The 19,673-nt window shown below is 38.2% G+C and overlaps 1 long non-coding RNA gene across 1 annotated transcript; it reads left to right on the top strand.

Moving 5' to 3' along the window:
- The first annotated feature begins 418 nt into the window (after nt 1-418).
- LOC107511113 lies at nt 419-19,017 on the top strand. Its single transcript, XR_001597002.2, has 5 exons — nt 419-537; nt 4,164-4,461; nt 12,738-13,317; nt 14,273-14,460; nt 18,437-19,017. It is a non-coding gene; the product is annotated as an uncharacterized LOC107511113 (long non-coding RNA).
- The last annotated feature ends 656 nt before the right edge of the window (nt 19,018-19,673 follow it).

Genomic DNA, 19,673 nt, shown 5'->3' with positions numbered 1-19,673 from the left:
AGGGAGGAAATGTTGCTCAGAGTCATTGGCTCTCAGAATTGGAGGGAATTAAGTGTAGAGGGAGCTCAGAGGGGGCTCCAGCTAAAAATTGAGTTAAATGGCCTGGAACTCAACTTAAAGTAAGTTAAATAACAACTGTCCTCCCTTCTCTTGCTCTTTTAATTGAAGTATTTTCTACCTGGAGGCCTGTTTCGAAATGCAATACTCCTGGGAATGGTCACACCTTAAATTATCAGCTAACACTTTCAGAAAGATTAGCTGAAAGAAAGAATGAGATTTAGGCAAAGTGCCTGAAGACTAGGTCTGGGGAGAAAGGTTAACTAGTCGACACATCTGTGATTAGTTGATAAACAGACTAACTCACTCGCTCAAGAGCACTTTGGACTACAATCCAGACTTCCAACTTTTGAATGCTATCATTTCACCAAAAAAAAAAAATAAACTGTTGTTCCTGCTTTGTTATATTAGCAATTTCAGCCCAATTTCCTGTTTCTTGGAAGTAACTTGTATCAGCTTGGAGGGCAAAGAAAATAAACTGTAAGTACAATTGAAAATTAATGACTTTTTACTTTGAACATGTTTAGACCCTTTCTGAAATGTGTTTGTGCACATGAGATCAGGCTTTTAAAACATTATAAATGCATTTTTAGAGAAAAATACAGTTCATAGAACTGCAAGTACAGATAAATCTACACACTGAAAATTCATCGGATTGTTCTAATGTAGCAACTAAGATACCCTACAAAAAAACTATATTGCTAAAGAAATAGAAAAATAAGTTTGTCTTTTGTTTCAGGAATCTATTTTTTAAGCATCTTATTTAATTATTAGTTTCAAGCATACAGTACATTGATTAAACATTTATATGAAATGATCCCCCGATTACTCTATCACCCCTCTGGCTCTCCACGTAGCCATTAGAATACTGTTGACTGCATTCCCTATGCCATGCTCCCCATCCCTGTGACCGTCTATCAACTACTAATTTGTACTTCTTTAACCCTTCATCCCATTCTCCTAGTCTCCCAAACCCCCTCCTCTCTGGCCATCACTAGATTATCCTCTGTATTTGTGATTCTGTTCTTGATTAGTTTTTTCTTGTTGTTCCTTAGATTCCACATATAAGTGAAATTATATATTATTTATCTTGCTTCGTCTGACTGATTTTGCTCAGCATAATAACCTCTAGGTCCATTCATGTTGTTGCAAATAGTAGAATTTTTTTTTATGACTGAATAATATTCCATTATATATATGAACTATAAATTCTTTTTTTAATAATAGTTTTTAAAATTTTTCAGTTATAGTTAGCATACAATATTATATTAGTTTCAGATGTACAACATAGTGATTAGATATCTATATAACTCACAAAGTGATCACCCCCAATAAACCTAGTGCTCCTCTGACACTGTACATAGTTATTACAATATTATTAGCTATGTTCCTTATGCTATACTTCATATCTATTGACCATGACTATTTTGTAACTACCCATTTGTACTTCTTAATCCCTTTCCCCTTTTTCACCAACCCCCTAACATTCTCGCATGTGGTAATCCTTAAAATATTTTCTGTATCTATGAGTTTGTTTCTGTTTGTTTATTTTGCTTTTTAGATTTCACATATATGAGCAATTCTATGGCTTCTGTCTTTCTCTACCTGACTTACTTCACTCAGCATTACCTTTAGTCTGTGTGCATCTTTTAATCTAAAGTGAGTCTCTTGTAGGCAGTATATGTAAGGGTCTTGCTTTATCCATTCAGCCATCCTATCTTTTGATTAGAGCATTTAATTCTTTTTCATTTAAAGTACTTATTGATAGATATGTAGTTATCGTCATTCTTTATTCAGATTTTTAATACATATTAAACCAAAACTTCTTTATCCAATTATATGCTGATGGGCATTTAGGTTGCTTCCCTATCTTGGCTGCTGAGAATAGCACTGCTGTGAACATGGAGCATGTAGATCTTTACAAATTAGTGTTTTGGGTTTTTTTTTTTTTTTTTTTTTTGGATAAATACCAATAAGTGCAATTGCTAAGTCAAAAGATAGGTTCATTTTTAATTTTTTGAGGGACCTCCAGACTGTTATCCATAGTATCAATTTGCAATCATACCAACAGTATATGTGGGTTCCCTTTTCTCCACATTTTTGCCAGCACTTGTTTTATGATTTACTGATAATAGCCATTCTGACAGGTGCCAGGCGATATCTTGTTGTGGTTTTTAATCTGCATTTCTCTGATGATTAGTAATCTTGAGCATCTTTTCCTATGTATACTGGCCATCTGTATAAGAATCTATTTTTTTACATTACAAAAGATTATTTTTGTGATCAAGACTTAAGATTTACTCTTAGCAACTTTCAAATATGATATAAAGTATTATTAATTATAGTTGCCATGCTATACATTACAACACCATGTTTCAGGAATTTATTTTTAACTTTTCTTTCCACTTTGTATATATAGAATTTAGACATGAAAATATCTATTTATATTGATCAACTTAGGGCAGAAGCCTGTCACAATGTTTTTTTGAAACTATACTATATTAAGAAAATAATTTTTGAGTTGTTGTTCACACTTTTTCCTATAAATTTACTAGAAGCAATAGAGCTGAACAAGCTTTTCAAAGTTTAATTGACTTTTTTTGTCTGTAACTGTATTGTTAGACCCTGATGATCTTAAGTATTACCAAAAGGAGCTGAGGACAAGTGCTATAAATACAATTTTGTCAGTGTTGCCTCCACTTTTCCATTTGTGATAATGAGGAACAGATATATCATTGATAGAAGACACCAAAAGTAACCTCCCAACTCCATTAATTTTTATCTTTCGCTGCCGTGAAACTCTTCACTATCACTAATAACAAGTAGCAAAACAGAGATGAATTTTACTCTGTTTTTCCTATTTTCAACCTCAGGTGACTATATTCATGAAAAAGGGAACAGTCAAAACTATTAGTATTCTTAAATGAATATTAGAATTATTGGAAAGTGATTATTGTTAAAAGAAAATGTGTTTGTTCTTTATCCTTTAATTTGCCAGGCAGGTAAGCTCCTTTTGTGCACCAGACACTGGGTATGAAGTGACGAGGCGAGCAAGCACAGCCAATGTCTTTAAGACAGCATCATGCAAGCTGGGTTTGATTTATAAAATAACTAGTAATATTGGAATTCTGTTGAAAAACACTGAACTAATGATTAGGAGACTCAGCTTATAATCTCAATGTTGCCATTACTAGTTGTGTGGCCTTGGACAAGTTACCATGTCTCTCTTAGCTCTAGGTTTGTCTTCCATAAAATTTAACATTTGGCCACAATGAGATAGTTCCTTTTTGATCAAAATTATCTGATTCCATGGTAAGAATCGAGTCCACTGACGGGGAAAGCTAGCATTTATGACTAACATGCTTATTACTTGTCAGACGTCCATTACATCACTTAAACCACCTCAATCCAGTGTGCGATTTATCCCACAAGACCCTGTCAACTCCAGTTTTTCCATCATGCTCTCTCTTTGCCAGAGGAGAAATCAGGTACTGCTGTCAGTTTAGGATCTTAACCGTTAAAAATGAATAGTTGTTTAAGTGTATAAACTAATTGGTAAAACTCGCCATATTTTAGGAAAAAGGAAGAGGGATGCTCCTTTTCTCATTGCATACCTAATTCAAAATATCAAGTCAGGTGAGATAAATATACAATGAGGACTAGCACAGCCCCTGGATTCACCATTATTTTACCTTGTTAGAACAAAGATTCCACAAAACTGACAGGAACAGTAATTAAATTGATCTGATTCAAGTAAGGCTGTCAAAAATGAGAGGTGATCTCTTGCTATATTAGATTTTGGATTTTAAACAGTTTTAAGGGAAAATTCTATTAGTTAGCTGTATAAATACTATGAATCTATTCTGATTTCCTTGAAATCTTTGCATGAACATTTTTGTAAGATCAATACATCTCAAAGAAAGTATTCATTGTTGAATAGCATGAAAAAGGTCAGAGTAATCCACTTACAAAAGCCAAAATTCAACCCAAAATGGATGAATTTGAAAGTCATATTGTTAACACGAGCTCATCAAAATTTGATATACAATCTATTATGTCTGATTTTCAAAGCCTCACTTTCATTCTGCCCCAACGTCCATTTCTAGGTCTGCCAAGAGAAAAAGATCCTCGGTTCCCTCAGTGAGGGGCGGAGAGGGAGGAGACCTGAAACATTCCATCTCTACGTGCACCCTTGGAGATCAGCCGCACACAAACTTACTGCTGCCACCCCTGACCCACATGACAGGAAGCCAGGCTGATTCTGAAGCAACATTTGGTTGTGTGTCATGAACAGTGACCTATTCATAAAAGCATATACTCATTGCACCAGGCTCGCTTTTGTTCAGGACCAAAATCCTCTGTTGCCAGAAATAACAACAACCGTATTTGCTCTTGAGTTCTGAGGTAACAGCTTACTAATGAGATTACCTTCTTCATTCTAGCAGATTTTTCTGCTACGTGGAAACTGGGATTCTGAGATTTCTACTTAATTTAATGTCCTCTGAACATTATAGCAATTTGAAAAACATCATTGTTGTTTTGACGACATCACTGACATTTGAAACATAGGACCAGTTCACAGTGGAGACACCTATGGCTCAGATTCAGCCAGATTGGAGGATGTCATGAAACTAGGTTGAAAAAAATAATTTACCATGCCAGTTAAGGGCAACTGCTCTGGAATACAAGGTGTGGGTTTGAACTCTGGATTTCCCGCCTACTATCTGTGTGGTTTGGGGCAAGTTTTATCATCTCTAAATCACAGTGGCACAGGTAGTATTAAGGTTTTGGGGAGATCTACGCAAGATGGCGCATTAAAAGCATAAATGTGTATATTGAAGGCAAGAAGTACATGACATATATTTTTAATATTTTTTTATTTTAATTTTTTTAGTTAAACATCTTTTTATTACATTGCCAGGGCTTCCATAACAAAGTACCACAGACTCAGAGTTTGAACAATGGAAAGGTGTTCTGTCACAGTTCTGGAGGCTCAAAGTCCAAAATTAAGGTGTCAGCAAAGTTGATTCCTTCTAAGGGCCGCAATAGAGAATCTGTTCCAGGCTTCCCTCCTTGGCTTGTAGATTGCCATCTTCTCCCTGTGTCTCTTCATGTTGTCTTCCTTCTGTGCATGTCTCTGAGTCCAAATTTCCTCTTTTTAGAAAGAAAGATACCGGTCGTATTGGATTAGGGCACACCTAATGACCTTATTTTAAATAAATTTCCTTGGTAAAGATCCAATCTCAAAATATAGTCACATTCTGAGGTTAGGACTTCGACATGTGAATTTGGAGGGAACATAATTTAACCCAGATCACTGTTGATATAAATAAAAATAGTAATTGTTGTTATTATTATTATAATTATTATGGTCATTTTTGGAGCAGTGGTTATTCATTCAGGGGAAGGACATGATGTCTTTGAAACTGGGAATTCTTACCCAGTGTCTGAAATGTAATCATAACTTGGAAGGGGATGAGTGGCTACATGAATGAATGAATGAATGAATGGCTAAATATTAGGCAAGATATTAGCATGATTAAGGATTCATATTCAATAGGGCTGGGTTAAGTGGTAGTGTCCCGACATTTGCGACATGAATAAGGAACCCCATCAAGGGTCTGCAGTTTTAAGGCCATGGAAATAGAAGGACAAAGCAAAGACTTCTGCTACAGAGGAAAGATCAGAAAGAGCGCTGCAGCAAAACAGTCTTGATACTGATCAGAGTTCCCTTCCCACCTCCCCAACCTACCAGCTCTGTGACTGGGCAAATTAATTAACCTCCCTGAAGCTCAAGGTTGGCCAAAGCTGAATATTCAGAGCTGGAATAAAGATTCAATAGGGTAACATACACAAGGCACCTAGATCAGAGCCCACACATCATATGCACACAAAATGTTAAGGTATTTTTTCCTTCCAGTAATTATATGAAGTTCTACAATTTTTGACCTTTCAGGATAGAGTTAGGCAGCTTAGGGATCACCACTTGCAAAAACTGGAGAAGAGCTCAAGGCACTCCTCTTGGGAAGGCTATAGAGCCAGTAGAGACCATAGTGCAGGTAGAGGCCACAGCTTGCAGAGACAGCCTGGCCATCTGCCTCATCTCAGAATCTCCGGAGAAAGTGGTCCTAAGCGGTGGTTCAGGAGGAAATGATTCTATTTTGAATTAGATTACATTGTCTCTGAGCTGATAGCAGAAAGGAAACAAAAGCTTTCTGGGAGTAGAAGAGACTCAGTGGATATTTAGTTACACTTAAATATATAGATATATTTCTTTTTGGTGGGAGGGAGGGAGGGAGGATATTGTTTTGTTTGATTTTAATACAAGAGAAAATCTGCTTTATTTTGAAGGCCAAACTCATTTTCCCAAGAAATCATGATATTACTTCATATATATTTACTAGCTAACTATGATTAAATTACAACTCAAAAATGAGAAAGAGAAATGACCTTTTAAAAAATCAATGGGACACACAAACAAAATCTAATTCAAAATACCTAAACATCGTGCTAATTATAAATATGATTGTAAGTAGCTTGTGGGCTACTTCTACCTTCTACAAAATATGCTTTTCTTTTTGCCTTAAGAAATGCTTGGAAGTTCTTCTGAGCAATAGTAAATTCAGGTAAATAGATCACATACAGAAACTCTTATCAATACCAAAGAGATTCAGAGTAGAAGAACTTTAGAAAAAGAGAGTAAAGAAATCTTGGGGGAAAAGTAGTGCAATTCTCTGATTGATTTGGCAAAACAGCCTAAATTATTCCTACAACTTGATTCACAGTTGATGGTGTGTATATATGTATCCCATATATATCCTATATGTATCTATATCACATACATCCTTGTATTTTATACACACACACTAGGTATATTAATAATAATTATTCATACCAAATCTATTTCCAATACCATGATATCTTCATCCCACAGTCACCATTAAATGAAAATGTATCATCACAGTGTTGGTCACCAGAAAGTTTAGTTTTACACTTAGAATTAATAGCTGATCTCTCATGCACTACAGAGACTGAGAATTTCACAATTCTCAATAGAACTTCATAAAAGTAAAAGAGAGAGACTACTGTCGTTGCAGAAAAAAATTAATAGTTTGTGTGATGTTTAAAAGAAATATTATTGGAATGCAGAGCTTTTAGGGTGAACAGATGAATCAGCAATACCTGTGTTAGCAAAGGAACATGAATTCCTTGACCTTATTCTGTTTAAGGTCTTTGGATAAGGGACCAGTCATGGTCCAGCGATATCATTAGGAAACATCCAGCTGCCATTGCGGCACTTATTCACCACGTTTAACTGATCCTCTTAGAACTTGTTAGGACATAGAATGGCTCCAACCAGGGTCAGACCTGAGAAGCTCAACAACAGCAACACACCACTCACAGTCCTCAGAGATCAAGTCTGGCATCTGAAACACATAGTAACTCAGAGGAGGATCAAGTTCTCCGTGAACTGGCAGCAGGCATGATACTGAAGCAATTTTACAGGCAGCTTGTTCACCTTTGGCTAGTTGGCTAAAGGATCGAATTTTACTACTTGTTGGAGATAGTCTCTGATCTTGTTCCAAATATCTAAATAAACTTTTAAAGCCAGAGTGCTATCACCTGGACACATTTCCACATCCTTCCATTCATAACACATTCACAATTGACTCAGCATGGCCTTGGGGGCTATGGTGGAAAGAAAGACACAGTTGTTAAGTACTCCTGTTCCTTTTAGGGCAGATGATGTGACAGGGACGATACACAAAACAGAATAGAGTTAATCAAAAGTGTTCTAGTTTTTATTTTGTTTTTCAAATATGAACCTTGGACAGAATCTGCCTTTGTCCGCCAAAGTATCAACTAAAGAGAAAGAGCTAAACTGAGTGGCACTGTGTTTCGCTGACAGCATGACTTTGTGAGTTTCAGAAATACAGAGGAGAGGGGATTGGAAAGGATCAGCGTGGCGGAGGGGTGGGGGGTGGAGGGGAGGCTCCCTGAAGAGAAGTCTCAGCAGAGCTTTGAAGGAGTGCTAGAGTCCATGTAGGCAAAGGATGAAGGGCGAACTGTCAGAGCCCCCCAAAATCTACACAACATTTCCCATTTTCTCATTAGCGTTTGTTAGCATCATTTGCCTTTAAAATTCTATGGAAAAAAAAACACGTTAAAAGCAGCTCAGAAATTAAAAATAATTATTTTAGTGGAAGAGATTTTTGTTTTCATAATCTCCTCTTTGTCGGCACGGAGCCAGCTCTTGGTTACATCTGCCACCAATAGCCTTTGCTCTGTTTACTTTAAAGAATAAGCCACTGTTTGATTTGGTTCCTTGATTTCAATATATAAACTCTGGTCTCTTGATTCTCCATTGCGGAAAGGCAAAATAAAAGAAAAGGCTCTTTAAATATCAGAGCAATGGTTACTTACAGATACACACAGCCTCAATATTTTATATAACAGTCACTTAGGAAAACGCATAAGAATCTCCCAGCTGGCAGCCTTGATTTGACAGGTGTACCTCAACGGAACCAATCACTTTTTATTTAGCTGTCAGTTCATTTGATTTTTCCGGCTGCGTTGCACCAGAGTGTGTTATTTCAAAAGGTCATTCACCTATTCTAGGGTTCGAAGGGACCATTAGTTAACTTTAAGGGTGACTGTAATGATATATGAAGACATAGCTAAGGAAGATGAGTTAGAAGTGAAAGTGGGTAAAACTAATTGAAATATCTAGGAATATAAATCACAAATACAAAAAAAAAGAAAATGAAATAGAAACGTTATTTCTTAATTAAAAAGAAAACAAGTGAAAAAGCCAAAAGAAAACCCCCAAAACACCTCTACAGCAAATCACACTCTAAGAGTTTTACTGCATACTAAAATTAATAATCATAGCTGCTGTAAATACTTCATTTATTTATTTTATTCATATTCTGCATTGGCAGCATATTACTATTATCTGATCGATTTAAGTAATTTGAAGTAAATGAAAAATAGAGATCTACATAAATTTCATTTTATACATAGATTGTAAGGGAGTCACTAATTGAAATTTTTGATTCTACTTGATGGCATGGACAGTGTCTTACCCACCTCCTTGGGGTGAGGTGAAGAGGCTTTGCCCAGTTCTGGTGAACAAAAAACTAAATACTAGCTCCACGGTCTGCTTTTTATCCAGAAAAAGCCATTTCTGTAGCAAGAATGAGGGATTATGCCCCCACCCCTCAAAAAGTAACAGGTTTGCTAGATATGGTTATTTAACAAAAATGCTGCTTGGCCAATAATATGACTAGGTTTTAAATAAAAGTGGTTTCTGTTAATTGGTTTTACCATATGAAAATATTTTATTTATGTGAGATTTTTACAATTATACTACTGCGGTTTTCACAGGTGTTTGACCTATGAAAATGCTGAAGTTTACAATTTATATGCTATTGTCTACCAGTACTTACAGAGGCTACAAGATGAAAAGCAGAACCACTTGGGAGCCAAAAACCTTTTGAATAAACTCCACCACTTATTGTCACATGACTTTCAAACGTGAGTCCTTTATGAGTCTGATTTTCCTCAAATGTGAAAGGGCAACATGGCCTGTAGCAGATCTCCTTAACCGCTGAGTTCATGGAAGGATTGAGGGCACTGCCTAGCACCTGACCGCTTTTCAGCCATGCTAATCAGCGCCTTCTGCTTTAGAAATCTCTGCATTGTTCCAATGACAAACACCAGCACTGACAAATGTGTGCCTCAACACTTCAGCAGATGTGCTAGGGCTATGAGCAGAAGTCCAGCATCCTCATCCACTAACTGGCACTCTTGCTGTCACTCATTGGGCTAGCCCCTGAAAATCTAGACTGTAGAAGCCCTGCTTTCACCTCTAGGTACAAATTCAGAGTTGTGGATGTGAATGCAATGTGAGGGGGGCGGGCAGTTATGGAGGGGTGCTGCCAAATAGCTTTTTCTGTTATTTACGTGCTCGGATGAAAGTGGACCCTGTTCACAAACATGGCATCGACTCCTGGGCCTTGTACCAAACAGAACTTCACTTATAAACCAGAACAAACTGCACTAATTTGCTGAACCCCAAATGGAGCCAATTCAAAGATTTTATTTTTGAAACTACAAACAGAACTATAATTTTAAGAATACCAGGAAAATAATCTCAACAAGACATTACTACAGAAAAAAATATCTGAAATCTTTTTCAGTGTGAAATGTTATGTTTCTTATTCTACTTTTTAAAATTGCTGAATTCATTATCAAAGCAATATCCAAATAATCTGACCCTACATTGAGCCACGTTTTACTTACCCTAGGATCTCTCAGTCAAATGGAGATATAATCAGTGTTATCAATTTAGTTATTTCTATGGCACCTATTCCTGTGACACATTAAATCTATGTCTATAGGAGGAGTGCATTGATTTTTCCATAGCAAGATTTTTTTTAGCTCCAAGAACAGCTGAGGGCTGCAAAACTGAGCAGATGGCCACATGGAAGAAACTGCTTGGTTGATAAGATAGTTTAAAAGAAAAATCACCTTATAGTACATCCTGAATAACTGTCAAACTGGGTCATGAACACTGTTTGACTGGGCCATACCAAAATATTTAATGTATCGAATTTTCCAGAATTCGTAATAACTGCCTCACCAAAGACCTGGCCTTAAGCTTTGACCTTTCTTGCATCCCTTTATTTATAAAGCCTGGCCTGTGACCATGGTAAGCAGCCTGGGCAGCACATCTGTAGATCCAGTCAGTTACTATATTGACTTCACAGTGGTCTTTACAATTACAGCATATCTGTAACTGACTATAACTGAGTAAAATATAATCATTATAAAATATAGAATGCTGGGCAGCAGTAGCCTTAAGATACGGTTTGAGTACTTAACCAACCCCTGAACCTGAATACATCTAAGTAATTTTGTAAATCCTGGAAAAAATTAAGTCAAGTGTTTATCAGAGAAGAGATTTGTCTTACTAAAGAAAGAACATTTTCTTGACCTGAGACACAAGACATAGAAGAGACCGTCTCTTCTATACAGTGATGAGTGGTCTCAGCCTTGAACAGCAGACTTGCAGATTAATGAAGATAGTAAAATATATCACATCCTCCTGCCTCCAGGTATAATATTTTATTCATATAAGAGCCATGTGAGCCTTGATTTATATGCACTTTCATTAATAGGCAATATTCAATCATGAGGTTCCCTCTTGTCACCTCCAGGCTTCCTTAAATTCAACATCTAGTCAAATGGTAATGGGTGTTCCCCCTCCTCAGGTAATATATCCTTTTAAAAAAATAGAAGTGGAGGAACAAGCAAGTAAGAAAGGTGGCTAGACAAAATGGTTTGCAGTACCACTATAACTTATGCCTTGTTCTCCCCCAGTGGGTGTCTAATAAAACTTCAGCAGAAGTGACCATCATTTAGCTGAAACCATTCAGCTCAAGACACAGCACTAACTTCCACAGTCACAGAGTTACGGTGCTAGGTTTGGAGTGAGCTATTTTCAATCTTCTCAGAGAAGTAAGGATTGGTATCCATTGCGATGTCAGATATCCAGAACCATCTGGTTTATTTTCTGCATAAATTGTGAGTACTTTCCCATTAGTCTCAAATTTTTAAGAAACTCTAATTGACCAAAAGAGAAATTAGATTATATATTTATCATCATTTCTATCCTCAATTGTTTGACTTAATTAGGTTCAGAGCACTCATTCATTCATTCATTCATTCATTTGCTTCAGATCCATATATAGGATAATGGCAGAACTGCAGAGGAGATATAAGAAACACGAGAAGGCCCCAAAAGTTATTTTTAACTTTTCTAAAGCATTAAAATTTAACTCAAGTACATACGTGTATATGCCAAGAAAGGAAGTGGTGCGCAAGTTTCATGGTATGAAACTTTTATGCCAAGATGATAGGACTCTTTGAGATTTAAAGTCCAGTATTCTAATCTTCAGGCAATTCTAAGTCAAGTGCTTGCCAATGGCATTGGATCAAGACTCTCTACCCACCCAAATGCAGCTCTGGTTTGATGAAAGCAGAAGTGGGGTGAGGGCAGGGACAAAGGTAGAGCCTGCCCCCCGTCCCTACCAGTTGAGCTGTGGCTGTCACTCTCAGTGAAAATAGAGGGCCAACCTTTCCTTATGCAACCTCTAAAATTAATTTAGTGCTTAAAATCAGAGGTGAATCAGAATGTGGCTTACCTGAGGTTGCCTCGCACTGATAAAGGCATCTCTTTAGCATGGTGAATCGGTTGATGGCCCAGGGCCCAGAACAGTGATTTGAGAAAATCACCAGTGGCAACAATTAGGCAATGAGTCTTCAGTGACTGCCAGAAATCGCACTGAATATTGGAGAGAAAGATAATTTACATGTAATCCAATTCAGAACAACACAGCAACATCAACAATTTAGTGTTCAGGTTCTACATGGGAGAAATTCAGCACAGGTCTGGGGAGAGCTAAAGACCTGTGCACCTAGCAGGAGGTCTGCATTCACAGACCAGAGTAGAGTTGGCTCTTGGGCTCTGCCATGCTTCGTAGAGACATTTATGTCACAAAGCCTTAGTTTACTCATCTGTAAAATTTAAGACCTACCTTGTGGACTTTGTGAGGATTCAATGCCAGCACATAAATACTCAGCAAATAACAGTTATTATTATGATTCTCCTCCAGGTTACTGTGGTAGAGGGGAGTCCACAACTGAGGAGCAAAGGATATGGAGATCTTTGATCCATCCCTCCTCTCAAATAAATGAGCACCCTAATATTACCCTAATATAAGCTTCATGAGGAACACTTTGTGTCAGACCTCAGAGGAGAGACATACAAGAAAGAGCTGAAGAGATGTAATTGTCAGCTACAACAGGAGGGAGATTTTGATCTCACAAAACCCTTGCAGACCTATAAAAGACCAGAGCCTTGGAGAAGACTTCAACATGGAAGCAGTCGTGAGAGCCATGCGAATCTTGGCAACAGGAAAGAGTCTCATTTGAGCCCCAGCATCTGTGACCAAAGAAATGCACATACTTAATTTGTGCTAAATGGATGAGTGTTTCCTAAACATATGCATCGTTTTCTAATGGAGAACCTCAGTCCTCACATGAATGGATCAAAAGGGTGTGATAACGGGTCGAGGAGCAAGAGATGGGTGAGGACAAATGATAGCATGGGTATCCTCAATTCAGGTCTACCCATTCTGTTGCCAGGGATCTAATGAACCACCTTTACTGGGAGAAGTGGGAGTCCAGAACAAAGTAAGTTTTCCTTAATATCTTTTATTCCACATATTTTATGTTGCAGGCAATGTGTAGGGTATTTTAAGCAGGTTACATTTCTAATACCTACAATGATCCTGAAATGCAGGCCTTATTGAACCAATTAACTAGAAAAGTAAATTGAGATTCAGAGAAATTGAGTATGTTGCTCAGCTCACTATATATTAATACATGTAAAATTTTGTTTGCTCTGCATTCCTTCCTTAAATAGGATTCTGAATTATGGGTAAGCAGGAGAACTGTCATTAGTGAAGCTGTCACATAAAGGTTACCTGACAGGGTACCCAAAGGACTGAGCATGACTTACAGAGAGCCAGAGTCATTTTGGGGGGAGATTTGTATAGATGTTGGGAAAATCTCTTTCTAGAATTACTAACTCTGAAGGGAATGTAAGCCTGGGACTGCCAGGAGCTTACTGTATCAGGGCACCAACACAGAGGAATACAAAATGGAGAAGTGAAGAGAGAAATAGCTTCCTGGGAGTTTCGCTGAAAACAGGGTTCCAGCAGTGCCAGAATTTCTGGGCCAGCGGTCCTCAGAGTGGAATCCCTGGAACAGCAGCATCAACATCACTTGGGACCTTTTTGGAAATGCACATTCTCATTTAATCCAGACTCACTGAATTAAAAACTCTCAGACTAGGGTCCAATGACATCTTTTCACAAGCCCTCCAAGGGAGTCCGATGCGGATGCCATTTGAGTAGCACTGCTCTAGATCAATCCATGGAGTTTTTAGTTTCATGAACCAGTAAATTCCTTTCTTTCTTTCTTTCTTTCTTTTTTTTTTTGCATAGACTTTGATTATAATAAGGGAAATAAAATCTTTTTTTCAAAAAAAAATAAATTTCAAGCAAATTTGAGTATTTCATAATGATAGAATTTCAATACATAAGTTCCTTTGAGGTCTTTAGTTTTGTTTTTTGTTTATTTATAGGTGAGGCAAGACATCCCCTTGATGCTTGCAAGGAAGAGGCTATCCAAAGCAACCCAAATGGAAGGACTATATGACACTGCGAGTGCTACACAGTGGAACATACTGCTAGGCATATGAAATCGGAGTTGCCTGTCATACAGGAGAGCTAAGAAGAAAGCAGTTAGCAGAAGAGTCTGGGCAACAGAGAGGTGAGTGGGGCTAGAAGTGTAGATCTGGTCATTGGATAACACCATAATTAAAAAAAAAAAAAAAAAACATAAAACAGTAGCAAAGAAGAGAAAATGAAAGAAAACAAAATCTTGGAAATAAAACATATCTTTACTTTTGCTAAGTGAGTTGAGGAAGAACGTCCCAGAAAGATGCCTTAGGAGAGCAGAGTAAAGAGAACAATAAATGAGGAGGCAGAGCTTACTTGTGTGGTGTTCAGCTCTGCAGAGTGTTCCCAAAGACACAGAAGGTGGTCAATAGTTTAAAATACCTAGAGGTCAAAAGGTGTGGGATTATAAAGGTTCTTTGAGTTTCCCAATCGAGAAAGCTCATGAGCTATTTCATCAGAATGGGGAGACAGGAGCCAAACTAAGCTGGTAAGCGATTTAGTAGATGCTACAAGCAAGTATCTTAAAGGTGAGGGATACCGTGAGATAAAAGGCATGGATGGCAGGTGGTTAATGTAGAGCCTGACCTGGAAGAGGGCTTATTCTGGGAGCAGGGGGATTGCCGCATCTTATATACTGAATGGAGAAATAAATGAGTACGAACCAATGAAAAAGTGAAGATACAAGGGATAACCTATGAGCCAACATCCTTGAAAAGTAGGGAGGCTCATTGGTGCAGGGGTGTGTGTGTGTGTGTGTGTGTGTGTGTGTGTGTGTGTGTGTGTATGAGAGAGGGAGAGGAAGAGAGGGAGGGAGAGAGAGGGAGAGAGAATGAGATCATGTGGCTCTTGGCAGAGGTTGGCTGGAACCCCTGGCTTCTAACTTCTGAGTTCTGCTCTTTCTATCCACCCATAGGTCTGTGCTATATCTCTCCAGAGACTTTTATCTATTCTCCCAACAAATGTTAAATGAGCACCTTACATGTCAAGCAGTGTGACTGTGCACAGAGGCAATAAGAATTCCCAAGGGAGTAGTTGCAGAGTCAGACTGGGGTTTAGCCCCAGCCCTGAATATTCTCCAATCCCTCAAACTACACCAAATATACATAGACTATAAGTTGGAACATTGTACTTGCTATGAAATTCAGCTTCGAAATAAGTACCCTCTCTGGATAACCACCTCACTCACTATAGGTTACCAATAGAAACATCGGGGGCTGCCACTGCCCTGGAGGCTTTGAGATCAGGACATAGAAGACAGAATCTGTGATTGAAGACATTCCAAGTCGAGTGAAAGAGGCAGACACTCTGCCAACAGTGACAACACTTTAGAATATACTAAGGGAGATAGGCACAGGGTGCTCCAGCATATACCTGGGGGCATAGGATTCCATCAGAGGAGCAAGGATTGTAACCGGAGGGAATGAGAATGACCAAATATGAGCTATCCAGTCAGAGAAGAGAGACAACAGGATATATTGGGAGAAGAAGCTGGAAGACGGAATAAGCAAGTTTTAGGGCTTAACATCCTAAATATACAAAAAACTCGTGCAACTCAATAACAACAACAAAAAAAAAACAAGCAATCCAATCAAAAAATGGGCAGAAGACCTGAACAGACACTTCTCCCTAGAGGACATACAATTGACCAACAAATTATGAAAAGATGCTTAACATTGCTAGCTATTAGGGAAATGCAAATCAAAACCACAATGAGATACCATCTCACACCTGTTAGAATGGCTATAATCAACAGGGCAAGTAATAACAAATGCTGGAGAGGATGTGGAGAAATAGAAACCCTCATACACTGCTGGTGAGACTGAAAATTGGTACAGCCACTATGGAAAACAGTATGGAGTTTCCTCAAAAAAACTAAGAATTGACCTACCATATGATCCAGCAATCCCTCTAATAGGTATTTACCCCAAAGACTTGAAAACTCATATTTGAAAAGATATCTGCACACTGATGTTCATAACAGCATTATTCACAGTGGTCAGGACGTGGAAGCAACCGAAGTGTCCTATGATAGATGATTGGCCAAAGAAGCTGTGGTACATATATACAATGAAATATTACTCAGCCATAAGAAGAGATGAAATAATACCATTTGCAACAACACGGATGGACCTTGAAATAATCATACTAAGTAAAATAAGCCAGACAGAAAAGGTTGAAAATCACATGATATCACTTATATGTGGGATATAAACCTAAAAGCAACAAATGAACAGGACAAACAAACAGAAACTCATGGACGTGGACAATGAACTAGTGGTTACCAGAAGGGAGGGGGAAGGGGGAAATAAAAAAATAAAATGTTTAAAAAAATTATGTATATATAATATGAAAAATTAAAAAAAAAATGAGCAAGTTTAGGAAAACCCGAGGCATTAGGTGTGCTCAGAGCAAGAAAGGAACTGTACAGGACCATGACGCCAATCTAGGGATCGGACTTGTTTTCAAAGGCTGTCAGGAGCCCTTGGACATGCAGGACAATTCTGCCATCATTCTAGATGGGAAGGAAACCAGTGCCAGGGCCTGGGGGATTATAGTAACAGTCCAGGCAAGAGATAGGTGGTGAGTGGAGCCCCAAATGGAGGCAATAGCAGAGCAAATGAGACAGAAGAACGGAGAGACATCTTCACTGGGCTAGAAAGGAGTATTTGAAAATTCATGAAAAGTGTGCAAAATTTTGTATATATGCTTTTTTTCCTGGGGAGAATTTTAACTTTTAAAGAAGTTCGTGACCCAAGAATATGTTCATATATTTTGGAGATACTTGGGTGTTCGGTGGCTACGATTGGGAATTTTATTGGTTAATAAGGGGTAGGAGGAACATGGCATCACCCACAAGTTTCTGGCTTTTCCTTCACAGGATGTTTAAGAGGGAGGGCAGTTTGCAGACTACTTGCCCTTGAAGTATTTGTGAGCCATTGAGAAGGTGGGAATCAGGAGGTGCACATGCATTCACAGGTTGGCAAGTCTTCAGGAAGCTGCACGTGTTCTTTAATTGGGTTAATCTTTCAGGCACTGAATAAAGCAGCTTCAGTTCTAAGAAAGAGTTATCAGCTCTGTTTCTTCATAAACCTCACCTTGGAGGACCCCAGAGGCTGATCTCTGGCACAGTGAGAATGTGACACATTCTGCCCAGGTCAGGGTTTGAGACCTCTGCCCAGGAAATGAGCTATAGTTTCACCCCAGGCAAGTACAGAACAGTTTCCTGAGCAGCCTAAGACACATTCCAAAGGTAGCTGGTAGCAGGAACAAAGAAAGCAGCAACAAGAAAGAGAAAGAAATCCAGCAACTCTCTGCCCCCATCAACAGCTGCTTTTAGGCCACTGGGAGGCCCTCGGTGGTTTCACAAAGTGGAGAGTGCATTGCAAAGTAAAAACAACTTATTGCCAGTCAAAGGGAATGTTTTAAACACAAAAAGAGGAATACCATTGTGGGGGGGCTGATAAAAGGGCTTTGAGCATCTTAGAAGCTGCTAACGCACAAAAGCACCTCTGTGCCTTTAAATAGGAACTCCCATAAGTGTCCCTGGGTTTCATAACCTGGATACTGCCTGCAGTGATGTGGTTTGGAAATTAACCTTGCTTTTCTTCCAACTGCTGTTTTACATATTAATTAAAGTGTTTTCCTCAGATCAAGAATGCCTGCAGGCTGGCTTGATTCTGCAAAGGCAGTTCCTTCCCTGCTGCTCCGCCCCAGCCACGGCTGTGCAGAGTTCAACGATTAAAACTTTCCCAAGTCTGCTGTAGACCCCGGTCCTCCCTTCACTAGCACCCTTGTAGAGAGCACACATTTTAATGTGGCCTTTAAAAAGTCATCGCTTCTTTTCTCCAAAGACAGAGTGTACAGAGCTAATTCAGGGGAGCTGTTTTGTAGGAGGAATTGTTGAGGAGGCCAAGTATTTTCTCCAACTCTAGTTACCTCACTCATGGGCCTACTTCTTTCTTTCTTTTTCTTTTTTTTTCTTTTCTTTTTTCTTTTTCCAGCAGTGCTTGTATAAGCAACTCACATTTTATGAGTAAACTGATTTGTTTAAATTTATGTATTTTTAGGAAATCATGGCTTGAAGTTTGAAGACCACAGAAGATCTGACTACTCAATGTGTGAAATAGTTTAACAGAGTTCAGATTTCAACAGCCTTTTCCACTGTTAGACTTTGTGTCCTGATTTGCAGCTTCGAATATCATTTTTTAAATGTTGAAGATTCATAGTGGTGCTTAAGATCCACAATAATGCCAGGATTAATTTTCTAGTCAGGTACGTATGGGTAATATATCTGCTAAAATTAAATCATAGTTACTTCCTTAGGTTTTGGATACTTAACAATATACATTCTTTTCAATTTTGAATTATAACTTGAACTGTATCTATGAACTTCTTGATTGTGTTAAATAAACATATTTGTTTGTGAGTTTAGACAACACTTTGTTCTTTATAAAAATTAAGTGTAGGGTGATTTAAACTATAAAATGCAAAATGTAGGGACAAGTGGTAATCTGTAATGAAGAAAATGAAATTTATATACCTAAGAGCAGATTAATTCAAAATTTATGTAATGAATTTTTTATAGCTGCAAGTAGATCCCAGAATAAATTGGTAAATCCTGTTGATTTATTTTAAAAAAAAAATAAAGCTATTCTCTATATTTTCTTACTAAACATTTATTTATAAAATTCAAAAAAGATTATTGAAGGTCAGAATTCACTGTAATGAGAGATTAGGGGTGCCATGGATAGGTGATCATACCATATACCAGCTGTATCATTAGAAGCTCTTTCACTGTCAACTTATTCCTTAAAAATATGTCTATGGTAGAACCTTCCTGGATATTGTGCATGTGCCAGTAGAATAGTAAAATCCCTGAACTAAACTATTTTAATTAATAAGGAAATTTGGTGGCTCCTAATGATTATTAAGTCCAGAGGCAGGGCTGCCTCATGACTGGAGGAGCCAGGAGTCCACTGTGTCATCAGCCTCGAGTTCTCTTGGTCTCCCTGCTCATTCATCTTGCATTAGTTTTGTCTCCATGTTGGCACCCGTTAGAGCCCTGGGCTGATTGCTGGAGAACTTACTTTTGTCTACTGAGTGAGTTACTTCCAAAAGACTTCTTAGGAGGACTGGAAAAACCCTTCCATGAGCCTTGCAAGCCTCCCTCACGTGTCATTAAAAGAGTCCTGAACCATTCAACAGCATGGTGGTGGCTGAGTTGTCCCTCCTGGAGCTGCAGGTGAGGCCAGCCTCCCTCACTATGTATGTTCTTCCTGGAGTCAGCTTTCTCTTAGAAATGTT

The sequence above is a fragment of the Rousettus aegyptiacus genome, unplaced genomic scaffold, assembly GCF_014176215.1.
Source record: "Rousettus aegyptiacus isolate mRouAeg1 unplaced genomic scaffold, mRouAeg1.p scaffold_m13_p_11, whole genome shotgun sequence".
In the NCBI taxonomy this organism is placed as follows: Eukaryota; Metazoa; Chordata; class Mammalia; order Chiroptera; family Pteropodidae; genus Rousettus; species Rousettus aegyptiacus.
This window is presented reverse-complemented; position numbering and strand designations above follow the sequence as displayed.